General features: G+C 45.9%; 1 protein-coding gene across 2 annotated transcripts in view; it reads right to left on the bottom strand.

Annotated features, from left to right (window-relative positions):
• Positions 1 to 17,992, bottom strand: part of KCNQ5 (potassium voltage-gated channel subfamily Q member 5) — a 1,047,762-nt gene that overhangs the window by 797,734 nt on the left and 232,036 nt on the right. The window lies entirely within an intron of this gene.

The following is a 17,992-nucleotide window of genomic DNA, read 5'->3' as shown; positions in this document are numbered from 1 at the left end:
CCAACCACTACCACTACTGGGAGGGTATCCAACTGAAGTCTTTAAATAAGCATTGGCAAAGCCAACAGCTTTTGTTTAGACATTTTTCCAGGTACTGCGTCCACGTGCCCATAAGGCGGCAACAGCTGGCCAATGGCGTTAGCACCAGGACAAGTCATGCAGTGCCTGGCAAATGAATATCTAGTGCCTATTATGAGAGCCAAAACTGTTGGCTTTGCCAATTTTTGTTTTAGCAGGAGTTTAGTGTAAGGAATAGATGCAAGGGCATGGCACACATATTTCGTATAATAAAGACGCTGAAGGCACACTTGGTTAAGACATTTGTATTACACCTTCAGCTTGTTAATAGCTGCAATTGCACCATTACCTTTCAGAAGGCTATTAAAAAAATCACTGAACTAGCTCCCAGTGGGTTGTGTTTTGAGTCGGAAGGGGGAGGTAGTGGGCAGGAATGGCCATAGGGCCTAGCAAAGCCTTGTGCAGTCAATGGGTGGGCAGAACGCCGAACAACACCAACAGGTTGTGTGTTCCTATCATATCCCTTCTCTCTCTGGAGTGCTTGAGATTATGCGGTACCAGATCCAAGACAGTTCTCTACCGTCTTCGAATTTTCTCTGTAGGTAAGGTTTCCCCGCCAAAGTTGTAGACATCTTGTCTTGCCTCTTATTATCCACCCAGGAGTAGTTGCCTGAATTGTATCCCTGCTATCATTGAATGTGTTAGTGAGCAATTTAATTGCATGTAGTCAAATTACCATGAAGTAGCTTTAAGGTCGCATCAAACAAGGAAGACAATGGGCTTCATTACGACCCTTGCGGAATGGGTTTATCGTCACCGGTAATGCTGCCGGTGCCGGTAAACCCATTCCGCCCTATTACGAGGTTCCCTCGTGGGACCCGGAACAGACGTCTCGTGAAACCAGACGTCCTTCCCGGGTCCCGCGAGGGTACCAAGGAGCTAATAACGGGGCCCAATATTAACAGGCCCGTTATTAGCTCCATCCCTATTCCCATTGAGCCCTGTGGGGGCTCAAATGGGAATGGGGAATGGTTTTGTGAATGAGGAATTATCGGGTCCTCCAAGGTTGGAATGAGCTGGGAATTCTTCATTCACAGACCACGGACCCGGACACGATTTTGGAGGCAGCCATGGCGCTAATAGCAGCATGGCTGCCTCCAAACTCCTAATGAGGCCCCATGTAATGGTAATGTATATGATTTGTCATTCTTGAAGACGACTTCGGTGGAAACACGTATCGGCTGACCCTGTGGTGAATTAAATATATATTTTTGTTGCAATCTTTGTAGTTATTTCATTCATCAATCATATTGCTTCAATTAAATAGAACAACATGCCAAATCTGAAAAATCTTCTTGTAAACTTTGCAGGTCTTTATGGGTGGACCTACACCCAGATTAGGCGACGCTGCTAGCCACGTTTAACTGAATTAGTGACCATACCGCACTCTAATGGGGTCTTCACACCCATCAACTTATATTTTGACATTGTAATCACCTTTGTCTATGGAAAGAAAATAGAATGACAATTTACTTGGGAGTTACTCTCAGTCAGACCATTGGTCCCATGGTAAAAGGTCAGACTAAAGGTCATAAGGATAATCAGTGAGATCATTTATAGTTTATAATGTACATAAATCACAGGAGCTTGGGTGCTAATGTTCAAAGCCAAACACTCCTGCGCCTCTGAAAATCAAGCGTTGGATTGAAATCGTACTGTTTTTGACAAGTCTTGCATTTACTCTTCAAGGCTCTGAAACCTCAAAGGAGCAGGAGGACCACGTGCAACAAGCACGCATTTCTACAGGATAATTCTCAATTTGGTTAATTTAGTTGGCATTTAAACACCAGACAGTACCGTTGAGGTCCACAGCTCTTTAACATTTTGAAGTGTTAGGCCTGGTATGTAAGACATATTGGTTGTCAACTTTTATAATAGCCAGCATAGCCAATATAAGAAGAACTGCCTACAAGTCCTTTGCCTAGTGTTGGAAAATTGTATCCCCCAGATCACTTCGAAAAATCTGTGCTTAGTACTAGGGGAGGAGGAGACTTTATTGCAAAGCTAGGAAGAGGGCTGGGTATTTTGTTGGATGACGAAATGGAGTAGGTGGTGTCAGGGATCCCGCCTCCAACTATGATGGACCCAAGATTGTGTGCAGATGCCCAGAGGTTATGGCATTACTTCTATGATTGGAGGATACGCACTGTAAATGGACGCCTAGATGGTGACATTCCAGGTAGGTCAACTTTCTCCTCTGCGTTAGGTAGCTCCACCATTATTTATGCTTCCAAGTGAAGTTCTAGGGGGAATTGACGGGATTCAAAGTGGTGGATAACATCTGCAGTGACCACTTTCCTATCAGGCATGACATTAGCCTGGGTCATACAGATGCCTCATCAGGGAAGATATCCTTTTCGGCACTGGGAGGTAGGTTGAGGTGAAATAATGATAGGAGGGAGGAACTATTGAGTAAGTCGGTCCAATCGAGTCCACACGATTTGGAGGCCATATTGTTGTGTATTGGGGAACATACTTCTATTTTAAAGGAGTTTGGGTCATTAGTGAGTAACCTGCCATTGGTGTTTACCCGGGCAGCGGGGAAACGAAGGGCAGCACCAAGGACAGGTAGGTTTGACGGGGAATGCACTAGAGCTACGTCTCACTTACTTTTAGTATTGAAAACCCCCCAGGACTCCAAAACTCTATTATTTGTGCAAGGTCCCTTTTTAAGAAGGCTATGGCCAGGAGAAAAAGGTCCATTGAAGATGAGGCATGTGACGCATGGATCAGAGCACCCCAGGACAATGATATTAAACTTTTCTGGGAAATTGCGAATTATGGCCCCGGGTGCTAATGTATCTGACCTGGCTTGGATAGACCATTTTTCATCTGTATACACTGCAGAGCAAGGGGAAGTAAATTGTACCCCTGCAACCGTGGACTGTATAGGGAGTTTGGAGGAGGGGGGCACTGCAGCAGGGATTGTTTTCGCAGTGGCAGAAATAACTTAAGCCATTGGTTGTCAGCGTTGCAATCAGGCACCAGAACCTGATAATGTCATGGCTGATTTGTTTGTTATGGCCCCAGAATTGTAGGCACTTGCTATTTGTGTCAGAGGGAGGGGGATACCCCCTTCATGGTACTATGCAACTAGCCACCCAATATACAAAAAGGGTCCACAGGATGCTCCTGCCTCATATAGGTCAATTTCACTCTTAGACTTTCTCTTTAAAAATGTGGTTGTGCACTTCTGGCAAGGCAAGAGGAGTGGGTCATGGACAGTGGGGTTCTCTCGTTGGTGCTGCTGGGATTTTGGCCGGGGCTGGGTACGGCTGAACAATCTCTCAATCTCTATATGGTGATATCTCATTTGATCTATATATGGAGATAACCAATTATTTGGCATTCATGGATCTGAGGACGGCTTTTATCAAGGTCAACCGATCCAGGTTGTGGGTAAAGCTCGGAACCATGAATTGCCTGCCAGTGTTGGTGAGTCTTGTGGGTTGAAAATACAGCCCCAGACTGACAGAGATGGAGAGGCCATGCAAGGCCCTTATTGTGAGAGGGAAGCTGGCTAATGTGGAGTCCCATTGAAATATTAAAGCCAGTACAAAACAGTGTGGCCTAGTGAATGAGCAAGAATGGGCCTCACTCATCTTTATCAAAATGGAAAGGCACTCAGCTGAAGGAGAGTGTGACTTAGAATGGTATTATTGCTAATGATGCCCAATGAATGGCAAAAGACATGGGGTGCTGCAGATGCTGACTGCAGCAGTACACATGGGAAAAGATACATTGAAATGATGTGCCTTTGAAAAATAAAAAGGAGGAATTTTGCCTTACATTTAAAAAGTGAAGACAAGTGACATATTTTGGAGAATAACACTTACTTTTCTCAAATAAGTTGACATTTAATTGGAAAGGCTTACTTGTTGGAGAAGTGAATACACATTTTTTATGAAACTGTGGCCTATCTGTGAATATTACCTAACGTGAACTTATATCTGTCCAAACTGTATACAAAGAAAAATTGTATTATAAACAACATGCCCAGATGTAATGCTAAATGTTACATGTAAGCACACCTTGGCGATTTAAAGCTGTATTTTCTGAAGTATGGATGCAACTGGTGTTTTCCCCCACTGAATTGAAAGGTCTGTGCCTTTGAAATTTGAACTCAAGGCACGTGGGCTGGGCCCCCAGGAAAAGCAGGCCTGGTTCAGTTAGAAATACAAATAAAAAACAGAGAATTAGATCACAATTGTTGGAGCTGTAGATAACTTTGCTAGCAGACATGTCCTTTAAGGTCAGGTCTCCCCATTAGCTGTGCATTAGTGGGCACCAGAAATGACCTTTTCAGGGCTGACTCAACCTCAAGAAATGGCTTCAGAGCCACTAATAGATGATCAAACATTGTGTATGAAACAGACCTTGCTGATAAGCAGATGTTTGTGTCAGGTCACAAGAACCGAAATGAATCTTAAAAAAAGGTTGGGGCTAGTGTAAAGATGAGGGACACATGCAATGCCTTGCCATGTTATTAACATTGGGCCATCTTTTCTTTAATATAACAAGAATCGCATGTCCCATTGAGCTCATCTCAGACTCATTTTAAAGGGAGTAATAAGCACGTCAGTGTCATGTAAATATGAATCCTGTGTGATGTAAACAATTTTAGTTATAAAGACAATTATGTTTCCGGCCTTTTCATAATTCCGAAGGAATGGAAAGTTGGTGTGAGTTATGCTCACCTGGTCTCCGCGGAGGCGTTGGGGCATGGTTGCAGCCCTCCTGGGGATTAGGTCGCCCTCGTCTGGCTTCTCCCTCTGCACTTCTGCGGTGAACTGTGGCAATAAGTAGTGCTGCTCAGGACTGCTCCTGTGAGGACAGAAGGGGACGTGAGTATGCCAGTCTGTGACTCAGGTCCCCTTCCAGACCCTTCCTCCCAAGACGTGATTCCTGTAGGTTGCGCTGCCTCTAGAAGGCTCACCTGATGATTATTATTGATGGGCTCTCTGTCCTGCGACTTCTGGCAGGGGTGCTTATCTGACTGGGACCGAGTTCCTTCGCTGGTCCCTGCATGTGGTAGTCCAGTCCAGCTGCGACTAATCCACTTCTCTCCATGTGAGTGTTTCTGTTTGTCTTTGTCTTTCCACGCCTGTTTGCTTTCAGCTTGCTTTTGCTGTATTTGTATAGTTCCTTCCTGTATTGTTGTCCACTCCTTCTTTAATGTCGTTCTTCTGCTCTCTCCCCGTTTAGGTGACATTGCGGGCCCTGCAGCAGTTGCGGAGCTAAAGATGACAGCCGGAGTGAACGAGGAATGAACCTACGATGGTCCGGTAACAGGTAAGTGGTCTTCTAGGGATGTGCGTGTGGTTTGAATGCGGCGCAAGCCTAGACTGATGGGTGATAGCTGTCTAACCTTGTCTTTCGTCATCTTCACAGGAGTAGAGTCCGTGGATGAGGAGCGCGGTGTTGGGATCAAGATCGCTGGGTTCCAGAGGATGAGTATGCAGATGAAACGATGAATGCTGGATTCCAGGAAGTGAATATGCAGGATAAATGCTGGGTTCCAAATGGTAAGTAAGCTGGTCCAAGCGGCGGTGAGCGTCACGGTGCATGAGAATGCAAAGTAACGCTAACTGCTGGCCTTGGGGATGCAACAGCTTTTATAGCTGAGCTCCTGGGGCCACGCCCACTAGTCCTGGCCTGCCTGCCACACCCTGCAACTTCTAGAGTCTGCACGTGCAGCCTGGACCTGGGGAGCCAGTATGCACGTGGAAATGTTCCCGAAATAAAAGCACATGGAAAAGTTCTTGTCTAAAATAAAGTGTCCCGCTTACATCCTTACATGAGCCTGGGGCCAAAGGCGCTAGGACTGAGTCCAGCCGGGCCCCCTATGTGAATGCGCCTGCCCTGTGACCCATTCCCTCATCACTTGATGGTGTGGTGTCTATGTTCTTGGGCCAGTGATCATGACAGTGTGGTGATAGGTTATGGAAGTAAGGTTTGAATTATGAAGGGTCAGAGTTTTGACTATTTCAGCTCAGGAGTAAATTGATAAAAATGGTAGCTCCTCCCAGGAAGGGCGTGCCGACATATGATTAGTATTTTCCGACTCGCCATATATATATATATATATATATATATATATATATATATATATATATATATATATATATATATATATATATATACATATATATATATATATATATATATATATACATGTGCCTGTAGTTATCTGAAAAATTGGGGTAGCTGACATGTTGTTAGATTTTTAAGGACTATTAACACGATAAAACCACTTGTCATTTTGGGATTATGAATCTTTCTCCTCCCTCAGCCTCCATCAGCCACACCCCCCAACTCTTTGTCCTATCAGCAGGCAGTGGGCGTGTTGGGGGGAGCCAGAGAGCTGGCTAATCTGCATCATGGGAATCATGATAATAATGGAGTGTCACCAGCTATATAAGAGATCCGTTTTCAATTTGAGAGGGGCTTTTCTTTTTTCTTTAACTTTTTGACTCTTGGGAACGTTATTTGGAAGTTTGATTTTTCCCTTGACTTTCCCACTCTAGTGCTGGATGTAGTCTACTACTGGACTCTTGCAAGGAACAACTGACAGAGAGACAGGGGGAGCTACCAAGTCCTTAAATATTGCATGGGAGACAGAGACTGGGAAATCTAGAAGCTAGCAATGCATGCCATTTGAGGTGCCAGATGAAGTCTAGGTGCTGGGGACTACCCTTGACCAAAGCCTTTGACCAGATCTGTGCTGTCACCCTATCCCTTTAAATTGAATTGTGCTGGGAACTGCCTGCCTTAATCCTTTCCATTAAATTGTGGGGCGGGGGCAGGAGCGATGGGGTGAAGCTGTGTAGATCCTTAGCACATTGAATTGAAGTTATATCAATTAATTCCCATATAGAAAATCACAGGATGAGTGTTGTTAGAATTCAAAACTAACAAAGTTCATGTCCAGTGTCTAAGAGCCGGTATAGACAATAAAGTACTTGGATGACACTACCTTTCTGAAATCCCTGTCTCCAGTACAAAAGGGGGTGTCCATACTCCCAAATTAAGTAACCATTAAACTCTGACATTCAAGTGAATGTAGAGTGTGCAAATCGAAATGTTCCATTTATTTACTTGCATCACAAATCAGAATCCCAAGGCCATGCATTTTATGCAAACTAATTGCCCAAAACGATTTTCCCATTGAGTTTATTTTCTAAACTCTGCCTTTTTATATAAAAAGCCAGAACGATTTTTCCATTGTATTCCCACTCCCTCTACGTTGCCTCCAAACCAGAGGGGTCATGGATTTACCAGGCCAGAGAGGGACATTGTAAATACATATAAAAGCTTGGGCACTAGTACCATCTTTACCAGGGAAAGTTAACCCACCTGGTTAATCTGCCCTCCAGATGTTGCTCCTCCATCAGACAGTTGTCGCGCAACAGGGTGGATCTCTCTCTAGAAACCACAACTCCCAGGTACTTAAAATTATCCAGGGACCACCAGAGGGGATCGACGGCTTGTATTTTTTAATACCACTCATCAGCGGAAAGATCTCTGATTTAGAGTAGTTCATTGAGAATCCAGAGAATTCACCAAACTGTGTAACATCTCATAGAATAGGGTCTAGATTGGTCTGTGAGTCCCTAACATACAGTAATATATCATCTGCATATAGCAGTATTATCTCAGGGGGGCCAGTAAGGTGAATTCTGCGTTGCTTATGGCAGTCCCGTATAAGGTCTGCCATTGGTTCAATAGCCAAGGCAAATAGTATTTTGATGTAGCAGAGCATTTCTGAACCCATTCCCATTTTCCCAAGCACTACTAATAAGTGCTCCCACAATACCATGTCAAAGGCCTTTTGGTCATCAATGGTCACTGCGACGGCCTCAGCTGTAGGGTCTAATCTGGCCATAACATTAAACAAGAGGCCGATATAAAGCAATGTGGACCTGCCCGGAACAAAGCTGACCTGATCACTGTGGATAATGTCGGGCCTTAGTGGGAGCAGACGGTTCGCTAAGGTTTTTGCATATATTTTGGTATCCACTTTCATAAGCGAGAGGGGCCGGTAGGATCCACAGTCATTGCTTGGTTTATCAGGTTTAAGTAGGATAGTTATAGTGGCTTCCCACAGTGATTCAGGTAGAAGGGAATTGCGCAGTGACTCCTCCCAGACCTCAAGGAGACGGGGGGCCAGAAGGGCTGCATATTAATGATAGAATTCCGCTGTTAGGGGCCAGTAGCCTTACTTCTGGGCAGATACTCTCCCCTTCACCATATTTCCCAGCAGTGAATGGGCGAGAAAAATATCGGACCTCCCTCATGGCATGGGCCCCAAACTGCTCTAATTCTGAACGTATTTGCACCAGCACCTGTGGATATGGCAAACTGATATAGTCCTTCTCCAGGGCCTTGAGTCTAGTTTCACACCATTTTAAATCATTTCTAGTAGCTTTAAGAACCCTGGCTTCTCTCAAAATCATTGTGCCCCTTACATAAACTTTGAAGGCTTGTCAGATTATGCCAAAGGGTGTGGCATCTGCAGTATTGCAATCAAAGAAGGTCTCGATAACAGACCTGATCTCAGATTTAAAGACTATGGGCCTCATTACAAATGTGCCGGTCCAGAAACAACGGTGCCGGTAAGCTTACTGGCACCGTTGTTTGCGGACCGGCACACTGCAATTCTACAGGCGGGTGCTGTCCCACCCACCAGGGTCAGACCTGCCGCGCGGGACAGCGCCTGCCTGCAGAGTGTTCACAGGAGCACTGGCAGACTTGGAATAGCCCGGTGGCACTGGGAAGTCAGCGGCCGGTAATTTTTTACGGTGTGGACGCATCCCGCAGGTAGCACTGGCAGGGTTACTGCCGGACCCATAATGAGGCCCGATGTCTTTTAGTGCTTCAGATTTGAATTGCCATGAACACCCCATGGGAGAGAGTCTATCACTTTTAAATGACACTACCACTGGGGAGTGGTCAGACAGGGTGTGCGGCAAAATATTGATATTCAGTTCTCTGCCCATGAACGAGCCAGAAATTTAAAACATATCAATATAGGAGGCCATATTGTGCACTGAGGAAAAGAAAGCATACTCCTGTGCATGCAGATGTAAAAGGCACCATGCATCGCTCAAGGCCAGAGAATCCATATGGACTAGTAGCTGTCGAGCCACCCTTGATTGGGGCATGGATACCACACTCATTCTGTCCATGATAGGGACAAGGATTAAATTCATACCCCCCTCCCAAAATAGGCACTCCAACTTAACCAGCCAATATGCCTGCTACGACATCATAGAATTCTGGGAAACCAATATTTGGACCATATGTATTCACCAATAATAATTAAATCCCTTCCAGGTCACAATGGATAATGACAAATCTCCCTTCTGGGTCCATGTACACCTTTTTCGCAGCAAATTTCAAGGATTTATGTGAGTGTTATGACTCCCCTAGATTGCGTCGAGTAAGAAGTAAAGTACCTATTTCCTCCCCAGGATGAGCCTATACCCCTGCATACCCCCCTACTTAGAATGTGTCTCCTGTAAAAGCAGAAGATTTACTTTATGTCTATTCACATAGGCCATCAGTTTCTGTGATTTGGTGAAGTTCCCCAACCCCCTGATATTCCAGCACTTCACATTTAACCACATTGTAATAATAATTTGATGACAATATACCCTCCATGGTCTCCACACTGTCTATTCCGTCTGCATAACCCGATCAAAAACATCTGTGTATTCTATTGCCAAAACACTTTCTGGTTTTCAACCCACCTTGTGTGAAATGCGCAACCCACACTTAGACACGCGTTGAGATCTGTTTTAAACATAGATCCAAAACCATCCCCTCTCACCCTCACTGCCACCCGCACCCTGCAGTGTAGAACCCTCCCACCCTCATACCCCCAACCATATCAAAACCCAACAAGGCCAGAAGAAACCTATTGATTCCAAAATATACCAAGCAACTGCAAAGGGGCTAACTGTTGCTGCATCAGCACATACCACATAAGGAAACACTGAATGAATCACATATAAAAGTGTAAGGGTGGTGGCGGTAAATTATAGATCCGATACTATGTACTCATATAATAAGTGGAGGCATCTGACAATAGCTAAGGAAAAAGCAGTCAGCCTGGCAAATGCTCAACAGCAGGATCCTCCTCAGGATTACCAGTCGGGATCATAGCTTCAATGAACTTTACCGCTTTGTTTGGGACAATAAAGAAGTCAAGTTTACCACAGAATTGGAATTGTAGGCATGCCAGGAACAGCATTGCATATTGATTGTTACGTTCACGTAATGTTTTCTTGACCCCTATAAACTGGCGGTGTTCCTGTTGCACTGGTAGTGAGAAATCTGAAAAGATTCAGATAATTTGGGAGCCTAGGCACATTTCTTTCTTGCGTCTGTCTGGCAAGGCAAAATAGATGGTATCTGTCCTGATAGCTTAAGATGTTTGCAATGATGTGCCAAGGATAATCTCTGGATTTTGGCCTGGGGGTGAGGACTCGATGAGCCTGCTCCACTGCAAAAAAAAAGGGATAACTGTGGATCTCCTAACAGTTCTTTGAGCAGACGTTCCAATGCCTGCTCCAGTCCCCCAGACAGTGCATCTTCTGGAACCCCTAATATGCAGATATTGTTCCTGCGTGTTTGTGATTCCAGGTTGTCACATTTATTTTTCACAAGTTTCATGTCTGTTGCAACTGTATTTTGGAGCATGTGTACATTGTCCCCTGTTGCCCCAATCCTCAGCTCTGCCTCAGTTATGCGTACAACTTCCTTTGCCAGTTGCGAGTGCATGGAGGCAACATTTGCCGTAATATCATCCAGCTTCTTGTGCACCGCTGCAAATTCTTTGGCCATGGCTTCCATCATATGTGTGAGATTTGTGGATGGTGCCGAAGTAGGTTGACCTTGTTCAGATTAAGGTAGGTGCGATGGCCCAGGATCTCCACGGGGGCTGCATCCTTTGCATATTTATCCATGGCAATGTTTTTATCCACTTCCGGCATCTCTTGTCATGCTGGGTGAGTATGCAGACCCCACGGAGGAAGGAGGGTGTGGTCGGGCAGGCAGAGGGATGGCCAATTACCAAAGGTACTATCCGCTGATGCCAGAAAGCTATGTTGGCCACAACCCGACCACACGTACCTTGTCATGTCACATTGTAGGACCAAAGCCACTCCCTCATCACCCCAGCCCAGTGCACACACACATACATTACACAGAACCACCGGGTAGCTCTGTCTCCAGCATGCGCAGTGCCAGGACTCCCGGACGCAGGCACACAGCACTCTGCACAGTTGTTAGGCCCCGAATTATTCTCTGGTCCCCGTGGGCACCACTCCCCCTTGAGACAGGGAGGCACACTCCCCAAGTCAAGCTATACAGTGACTATAGACCCTGCATGGGGCCGGTGCGCTGGATATCAAACCTTATCACTATCACAGAAGAGCAGCTCCCTACGGTCTCAGATGGCCTGCAGTTACAAGGCAAGGCAGCGTATGACCAGGGCGCCCAAAGTCTCATATGCCATCAGTGTTATAAAGAAAAGAGAGGCAGAGGAACATTCTCCACACTGGCTGGGTTTATTGTCACACACATTAATGTAAAGTCACTAGCGTCCAAGCCAGTTAATCAGAGATCCGACCACTCACAATACATATCAGCACTGAGGACCCGACACTCTACCCCCAGCCAGCTATCACGTTGCCTGCATCCGTGAACAAAAAGACTGGTAGTAGCGGGAGCCACCGCTGTGTGCACGGGCCCCCCGCCATGCCAAGATTGAAACTGCTAGGTTGGTGAAAGCTTGTATCCAAGTGCCGCTGTTGGCATGGGAGGACGCAATAATTCCTCGCAATGCAAGCTCTGCGCCACAATGGCGGGAGGTTGCGGCCACACCTCGATCCCCAGAGCAGTCAGGCCACGGCCGCCACAGAGGGCACACAGTGTAGTTGCTTTTGCCCTGGCTAACTCACATTACCCCCCCCCCCCGGCCGGGGTTCACAATCCAATGTTTTCAGCTCATAGGAGCACCAGGTACCGCTGCCACACAGGATGATCCTACTGAAGAGCGGCGCAGAAAGACTAAGCAGCCATTGTGATCGGCAGCACCCCCATGGAAATTATTTATACAGTGCAACCATTGCAGTATTAGGCACAGCACAGCCAGCACAGGTGTGTTCTTTCATTGGCAATACTGGAATATATTAACTCTGACAACAAGATTGTATTCTTTCAGTGATAATGTTGGAAAGATCTGGTACAATGAACATAAGTGTTCCTAAAATGCCAAATACTTACATTATTGGATGGAGCCAATCTGAGTTCATCATGCACTTTCATACAGTGGCAATACTAGTATCATTTAGCACAGCCACATGAATATGGTCTTAGAGTGGCAAATACAAGAATTACTTTTTACAGCTAACATGAGTGTTCTTACAATAGCAATACTGGAATTCCTGGACAGGCAGCGTGAGTGTCCCTACAGTAGCAATAGTGGAATTCCTGGACAGCCAACATGAGAGGTCATGTAGTGACAAAACTGGCATTAATGGGCAAAGCCAACATAAGAGTGTTTGAATAATAGCAATACTGACTTGAATTGGCAGACGCAGAATGATATTGTCTTCTTACAATGGAAATATAGTCTCCATTAGTCACAATCAACATGAGTGATCTTACAGTGCCAATACTGACATTAGTCACAGCCAACATGAATGTGGTCTTGCAATGGCAAACACTGACATTACTGGGCAGAGCCAACATGAGTATTCTTACAGTAGCAATGCAAGCATTATTGAGCATAACCAACCACAGTGGTTTCTTACAGGTTCTTACAGAGGCAGTACTGGCCAACATGGCACTGCCATCTTACAGTGGCTACAAAACCGCATATGCAGTGGGCACATGCATCGTGAAGTGGATGTTAAATTGACAATACTGGCTTGAAAATGTATTGGAACATGCTCATGTGCACTGTTGGGGACCTGGCATGTATTGTGTTTTTCGTTTTTTACCCTAGAGAACTGATTGTAAATTGTATGGCTTTTAGCCTAATTTTCACAAAACAAATTGTGCAGCAAAACAGTCAATTTCAGTGCTTGCAACAAAGTAATGTCATTGCAACTCCCAGATAATATATGTTGCTGAAGAGCTACTTTCATTTCAGACATAATGATGAATACATGAAAATAGCAAAACAAAAATGCAGTTTCAGCCTAAGACATAGATTTAGAAAGTACTACTCGGGTTTTGCTGACTGAACAAAGGCAATGATATAACATATTTTCATGTCGTTATTAACCTGGTTAGAGTAATGCAGGGGGGACATGAACAGCATTGTAGCTCTCCCAATGATGGGGCAGAGAAGCCGTCTGGCCGGGCTGGTGTGGAAGCCCGGGCAGTCTAGCTTTGATCGCAGTGACCTCCCGCGCAACTCCGTGATTGGATGGCTTGGAGCAGACAGCGGAGCCCTTGTCAGAGTCAAAGTCTAACTCCAGCTCCCGATCTCATGGACGGATTCTGCCGCAGATGAGCAGAGCCCCCGGTGTCAGAAAGTAAAACATCTGGGACGGGGGGTGATGAAATATGTACTCCTGGAAAGACTCCAAGCTTAATCTCGGCTATAATTTAGTGGGCGGATTACGACTGTTTGAAAGGAGCCACCTTCATGGTTTATAATACATCATAGGGGCGCCCTCTCCTTTTCTAGGCTTTGGCTTTTTCAGATTGAAATGTTTAAACACGTGCTCTGCTACTTACATTAGTGCACTAAGCGCAAAAAGGTCAGCACTTCTTAGCAGGTCTACCTGGTGTTGGTGGGCGCCTAGAAGCAGGGCCAGCCTTGGGCAGGGTGGGCTGGGTGACCGCCCAGGGCACCATGCCCCCCTCCCAGGGCACCATGAGCCCCCACCACGCCAGCTCGGGGGGGGGGAGTCTTTCAAGGGCTCCCCCGAGCTGGCGTAGTGGGAGAAGGTGCGGCAGTCGCCCTTTTGTTATTAAATGCGCCTTCGGCCGCGTCCGCATTTAATAACAATAGGGTGCTGATGCTTGCATCAGCACCCTGTTGAGATTAATACCTCCCGCCTCCGATGCAGGAGCGAGGTGTTTTTCATCAGAATAGGGCGCATGAGGGCCCTATTCCAGTGACTAACTGCCAGGCACCATAGTGGGGAGAGACAGAAAAAAAAAGTGGCACGCCTGCACCCCCCACCGCTCCCCCTGTTGAACAGGGGCACGCAGGGAGGGGGGGTACCATTTTACCCAGGGCGCTGCTGCCACTAAGGACGGCCCTGCCTTGAAGGATAGCTATCCTGGCCACATGGCAGTGAGTTTAACATGCATATGTTACTCGGTAATCCCCATTACCCTGGATATCCTCTCTCATTCCATGACTTGCTCATGGGGTCCCCTCGTGGGAGGCGATAAGGTGGCTGCTTTGGTGCCTGGGCCCCCTCGTCCATGGAAAAACCTATGTTAATACACTTTCAATGCCACTGCCTTACAATCTGGGCAACCCCCCACCCCACGGGAAATTCATAGGTTCGCTCCCTTGGCTCCCCTGACTTTTTTAGAACACATACCCAAAACAGAATTCCTGTCCCCTCTACTCGTGCTCATAGGGAGGCTGGCCTCATTGTGTTCTTCCTTTCGTCATCAAAGCTGCTAGTACACATGTTTATTATATTCAAAGCGGACACCTAAGTAGCTCCGGAGAGTAACCGTCTGTAAAATCCAACACCCAGCCTGCGCATCACAGGAAAATCACACCTTTAACTAATAACAGGGAAGGAACAAGGAACACAATGGCCATGTTGAGACCCTGAAATACCAAAAGTCACCCACCTACCCCAATACCGCAGGCTACACAGAATCAGCCACACCCCAAGTCAAGTAACCCTGAATAATTGGAGGAAAAGTGGCTATTGCCACCTCTGACGACTTGGTGATTGCTCAACGGATATGACTTACTGTTTCACTCAAGATTTGAAATATTCTGTATTACCCAAATTGACCTTTTACAATAGACCTTTTGTCATAATTAACCTAATCCTAGTTGTCCGAATTGACCTTCTGCACAATTGACCTTCATATTATTTTAGTTATTTTATATATGTATTGTGTTGGTTTTGGATTATAAATAATATAAGGGGATTGGATGGGGGGTTGTGGTTTTTTTTGGATTGGGAGGGGGTTTTGCAGGGGGTTTCCCCTGCATATATGTCCTAATTAACCTCTGAAATTAGGTCAGTTCTCCCGAGGTCACTTCTCCTGAGGTCAATTGTGAAAAGGTCAATTAGTATACATCCAAATATTCACAACCTTCTCCATGGACCTCAAACAGGTTGTAAGATTTCTAGTAACACCCAATCCATAAAATGTAAATAATCACTTCCCATTAAACATCTAGGGTACGCAAGGACAATTCTACGTAAGTTGTGGGTCCATGTGAAACTAACAACTGACCTCGGGCAGGTAACTGGGACCTGCCCTTTTCACAACGGCCTCTGGAAGGTGTTTGAAATAAGAAGACTTCATAAACAAATACAGCCACATATTGCAGTATTCTCAGGAGGTGTGACAAAATGACTTCTGCTCTGCAGGAGTACAAGGATGGTAGTGGCTAAACCGTCTCCTTAGCCCCACACTTTTACAAACCTTCAGTGATCCCAATCATAAAGGGGAACAGGCACAGCCAGGAGATATGCCTCATTCGTCTTTTGTGGCACTATGGGCCAAGGGAAGGCTGCATTCTTAGAGGGGGTGTGAATGTGAGACGGTAGCAACCCAAACGCGCAATAGTACAACTATTCCAAAATAAAAGAATGTCCTATCAAGGTACGATAAAAATATATACTTTATTTAAACAAATCAATCAACACTATCAACAACCCACCACTTCAAAAGAAGACAGAAGATCCGGAACAGAAATGTATAAACACTCTGGGTACTTCGTCAGAGAGCAAGACAGTCACGAAAGGGAACAGTTTTGTTGAAAAGGATATGTCCTGATGGCCCCAAAAGGTGGAGCGGGGGGGGGGGACACAGGATCACTTGAACGTACCTGATTCTAATGTTTGGCTATTCAACATTGTGAACCAGGCTTTGGAGTGCTGTAGATGCGAGTGAACCAGGTACAGCTGTGGCAAGTCTTAATGGCCCAATCTGTGGGCTGGCATTGAGTCCGTTCGAAGCAAATGCTCACTGCGGTTAGAAGGCCAGCTTTCAAGCGTTGCAGTTCTGAGTTTTCACAAGGGTTGGTTCAAAGGTCGAGTCAGTTTGAGAAGTTGGTAACCACTGGTTTCACTCGAGGAGTGATTCAATCCTTCAGTGGTTTGAGTGGAGGTTTGGTGGTTCCAAGCTGTGATCCTGATGGTCCTATACAATGTTTGAAGTGGCAGAAGTTAGAAGTCTTCTGCAGCGGCAAGATGGTTTTTCGAGCTGAAGAAGTGATGTGCTCTGCTTGGTGCGATGCAGTGGCAAACCTGTTCAGCGGATGCAAACAGTGGTGGTTTGATGCTCGAGTGAGTACCAAAGGCAGTACTGGTGGGTCCTGTTAGTCAAAGGTGTGGAACGTCATTCGAATGTGGCTCCAATTGGTTCAAGTGGCAAAAACAGAGATCCAAGATGTTCTGGCTCTCAGGATGCTGTGTGACCCACTGCAAGGGGTACAAGACAAGGTGAATCCTTTTTGGTATCTGCTCGCCCCACTTAGGGAGGTTTGCAAGCAGATGGGTAGGCCTTGGTCCTCGCAGGAATCCCCCCAATGTGCCCTGAGAATGATTATGGAGAAGATCCTGCCTCTGCCTTAGATAACTCCTTCTTTACCTCAATGGTTGAGGACTGGGTCTCCCAAAAGATGTCCAAATGAATTCTTTCTTAAGTTCTTGAAGATCCAAAATGAAACAAAGAAGGGTTGGGAGACACCCTCTTTTAGGTGCAAAATGCCACATGGAATTGGAGGAAATAAAGCCTGCTTTTAAGGGGTCCAATCCCATCCTTGGTGAACATGCCCCTTGCCTTCTGTTGTCATACCCAGAGTGCCTTGTTTCACAGGAAGTGAAGAGGACAGGAAGGAGGACAAAAGAGCATAGAAAAGTAAGATGGAGGAACCATTCATCAAGCCCAGCTGTACTCAATGTCCTTCCTAACTCTGCACCTTTTGCAGCCGGCAGCTTAAAAGGTGCTCTGGTGTGCAGCCACCTAGTGTGAATCAGGCCTTTGTTATGGAATTAACTCTATGAAGCCAAGCTCTCAGGGAATCTCCAACTGACCAGAGTCAACAGAGGCATGCTTTCTGCCATTTGTCTTATTCACTGGAATGCAAAGAGGTAGGTGCCTGAAATACAAGTAGCCCCTCATAACGTCTGAGCTCACAGTAAAAACACTGGTATGCTACAAATTAAATGTGGCTTTAATACATATGTGAAATACCAACCACCATACCAAAATAGGTATGGCTTATATTTTCAGATTATTCTGCAACCAGGTGGTTAGTTGCTCATTGGAGCAACCTAACCACCAATTGACAACCAACGGCCGCCGATTCGCATTGCTGGAGCAGCACTCATCGACCCTTCCCAGCATGTACAACCCAACTTGGCCTGGCTACACCCCAAAGAGATCTGGTGAATGCCCTGCTCTGCATGAATGAGAGCCCTCCTTCAAACCACACAAAGCAACTGTATTCACCCCTGCTCCATGCCCGCTTGCTTCTTGTGCCTACACAATCCACCGTACCTGAACTGAGCTCAATCTGCTCGCATCAATGTTTGAAACCAGGCATCTAACCCACCAAAGACCTGAAACAATGCAATGTTGACAGCTAAGTGTCCCTTTGGTCCACTAAGGTCTTAGAAACTGGGTAAGTCACTACGGCACCCAGAGTGCTACTTTCTTCACTCTGTTGCATTTCCTCTGT

The sequence above is a fragment of the Ambystoma mexicanum genome, chromosome 4p, assembly GCF_040938575.1.
Source record: "Ambystoma mexicanum isolate Mex_15411 chromosome 4p, UKY_AmexF1_1, whole genome shotgun sequence".
Lineage (NCBI taxonomy): Eukaryota > Metazoa > Chordata > Amphibia > Caudata > Ambystomatidae > Ambystoma > Ambystoma mexicanum.
The sequence above is the reverse complement of the archived record's forward strand: the minus strand, read 5'-3'. Positions and strand labels throughout refer to the sequence as shown.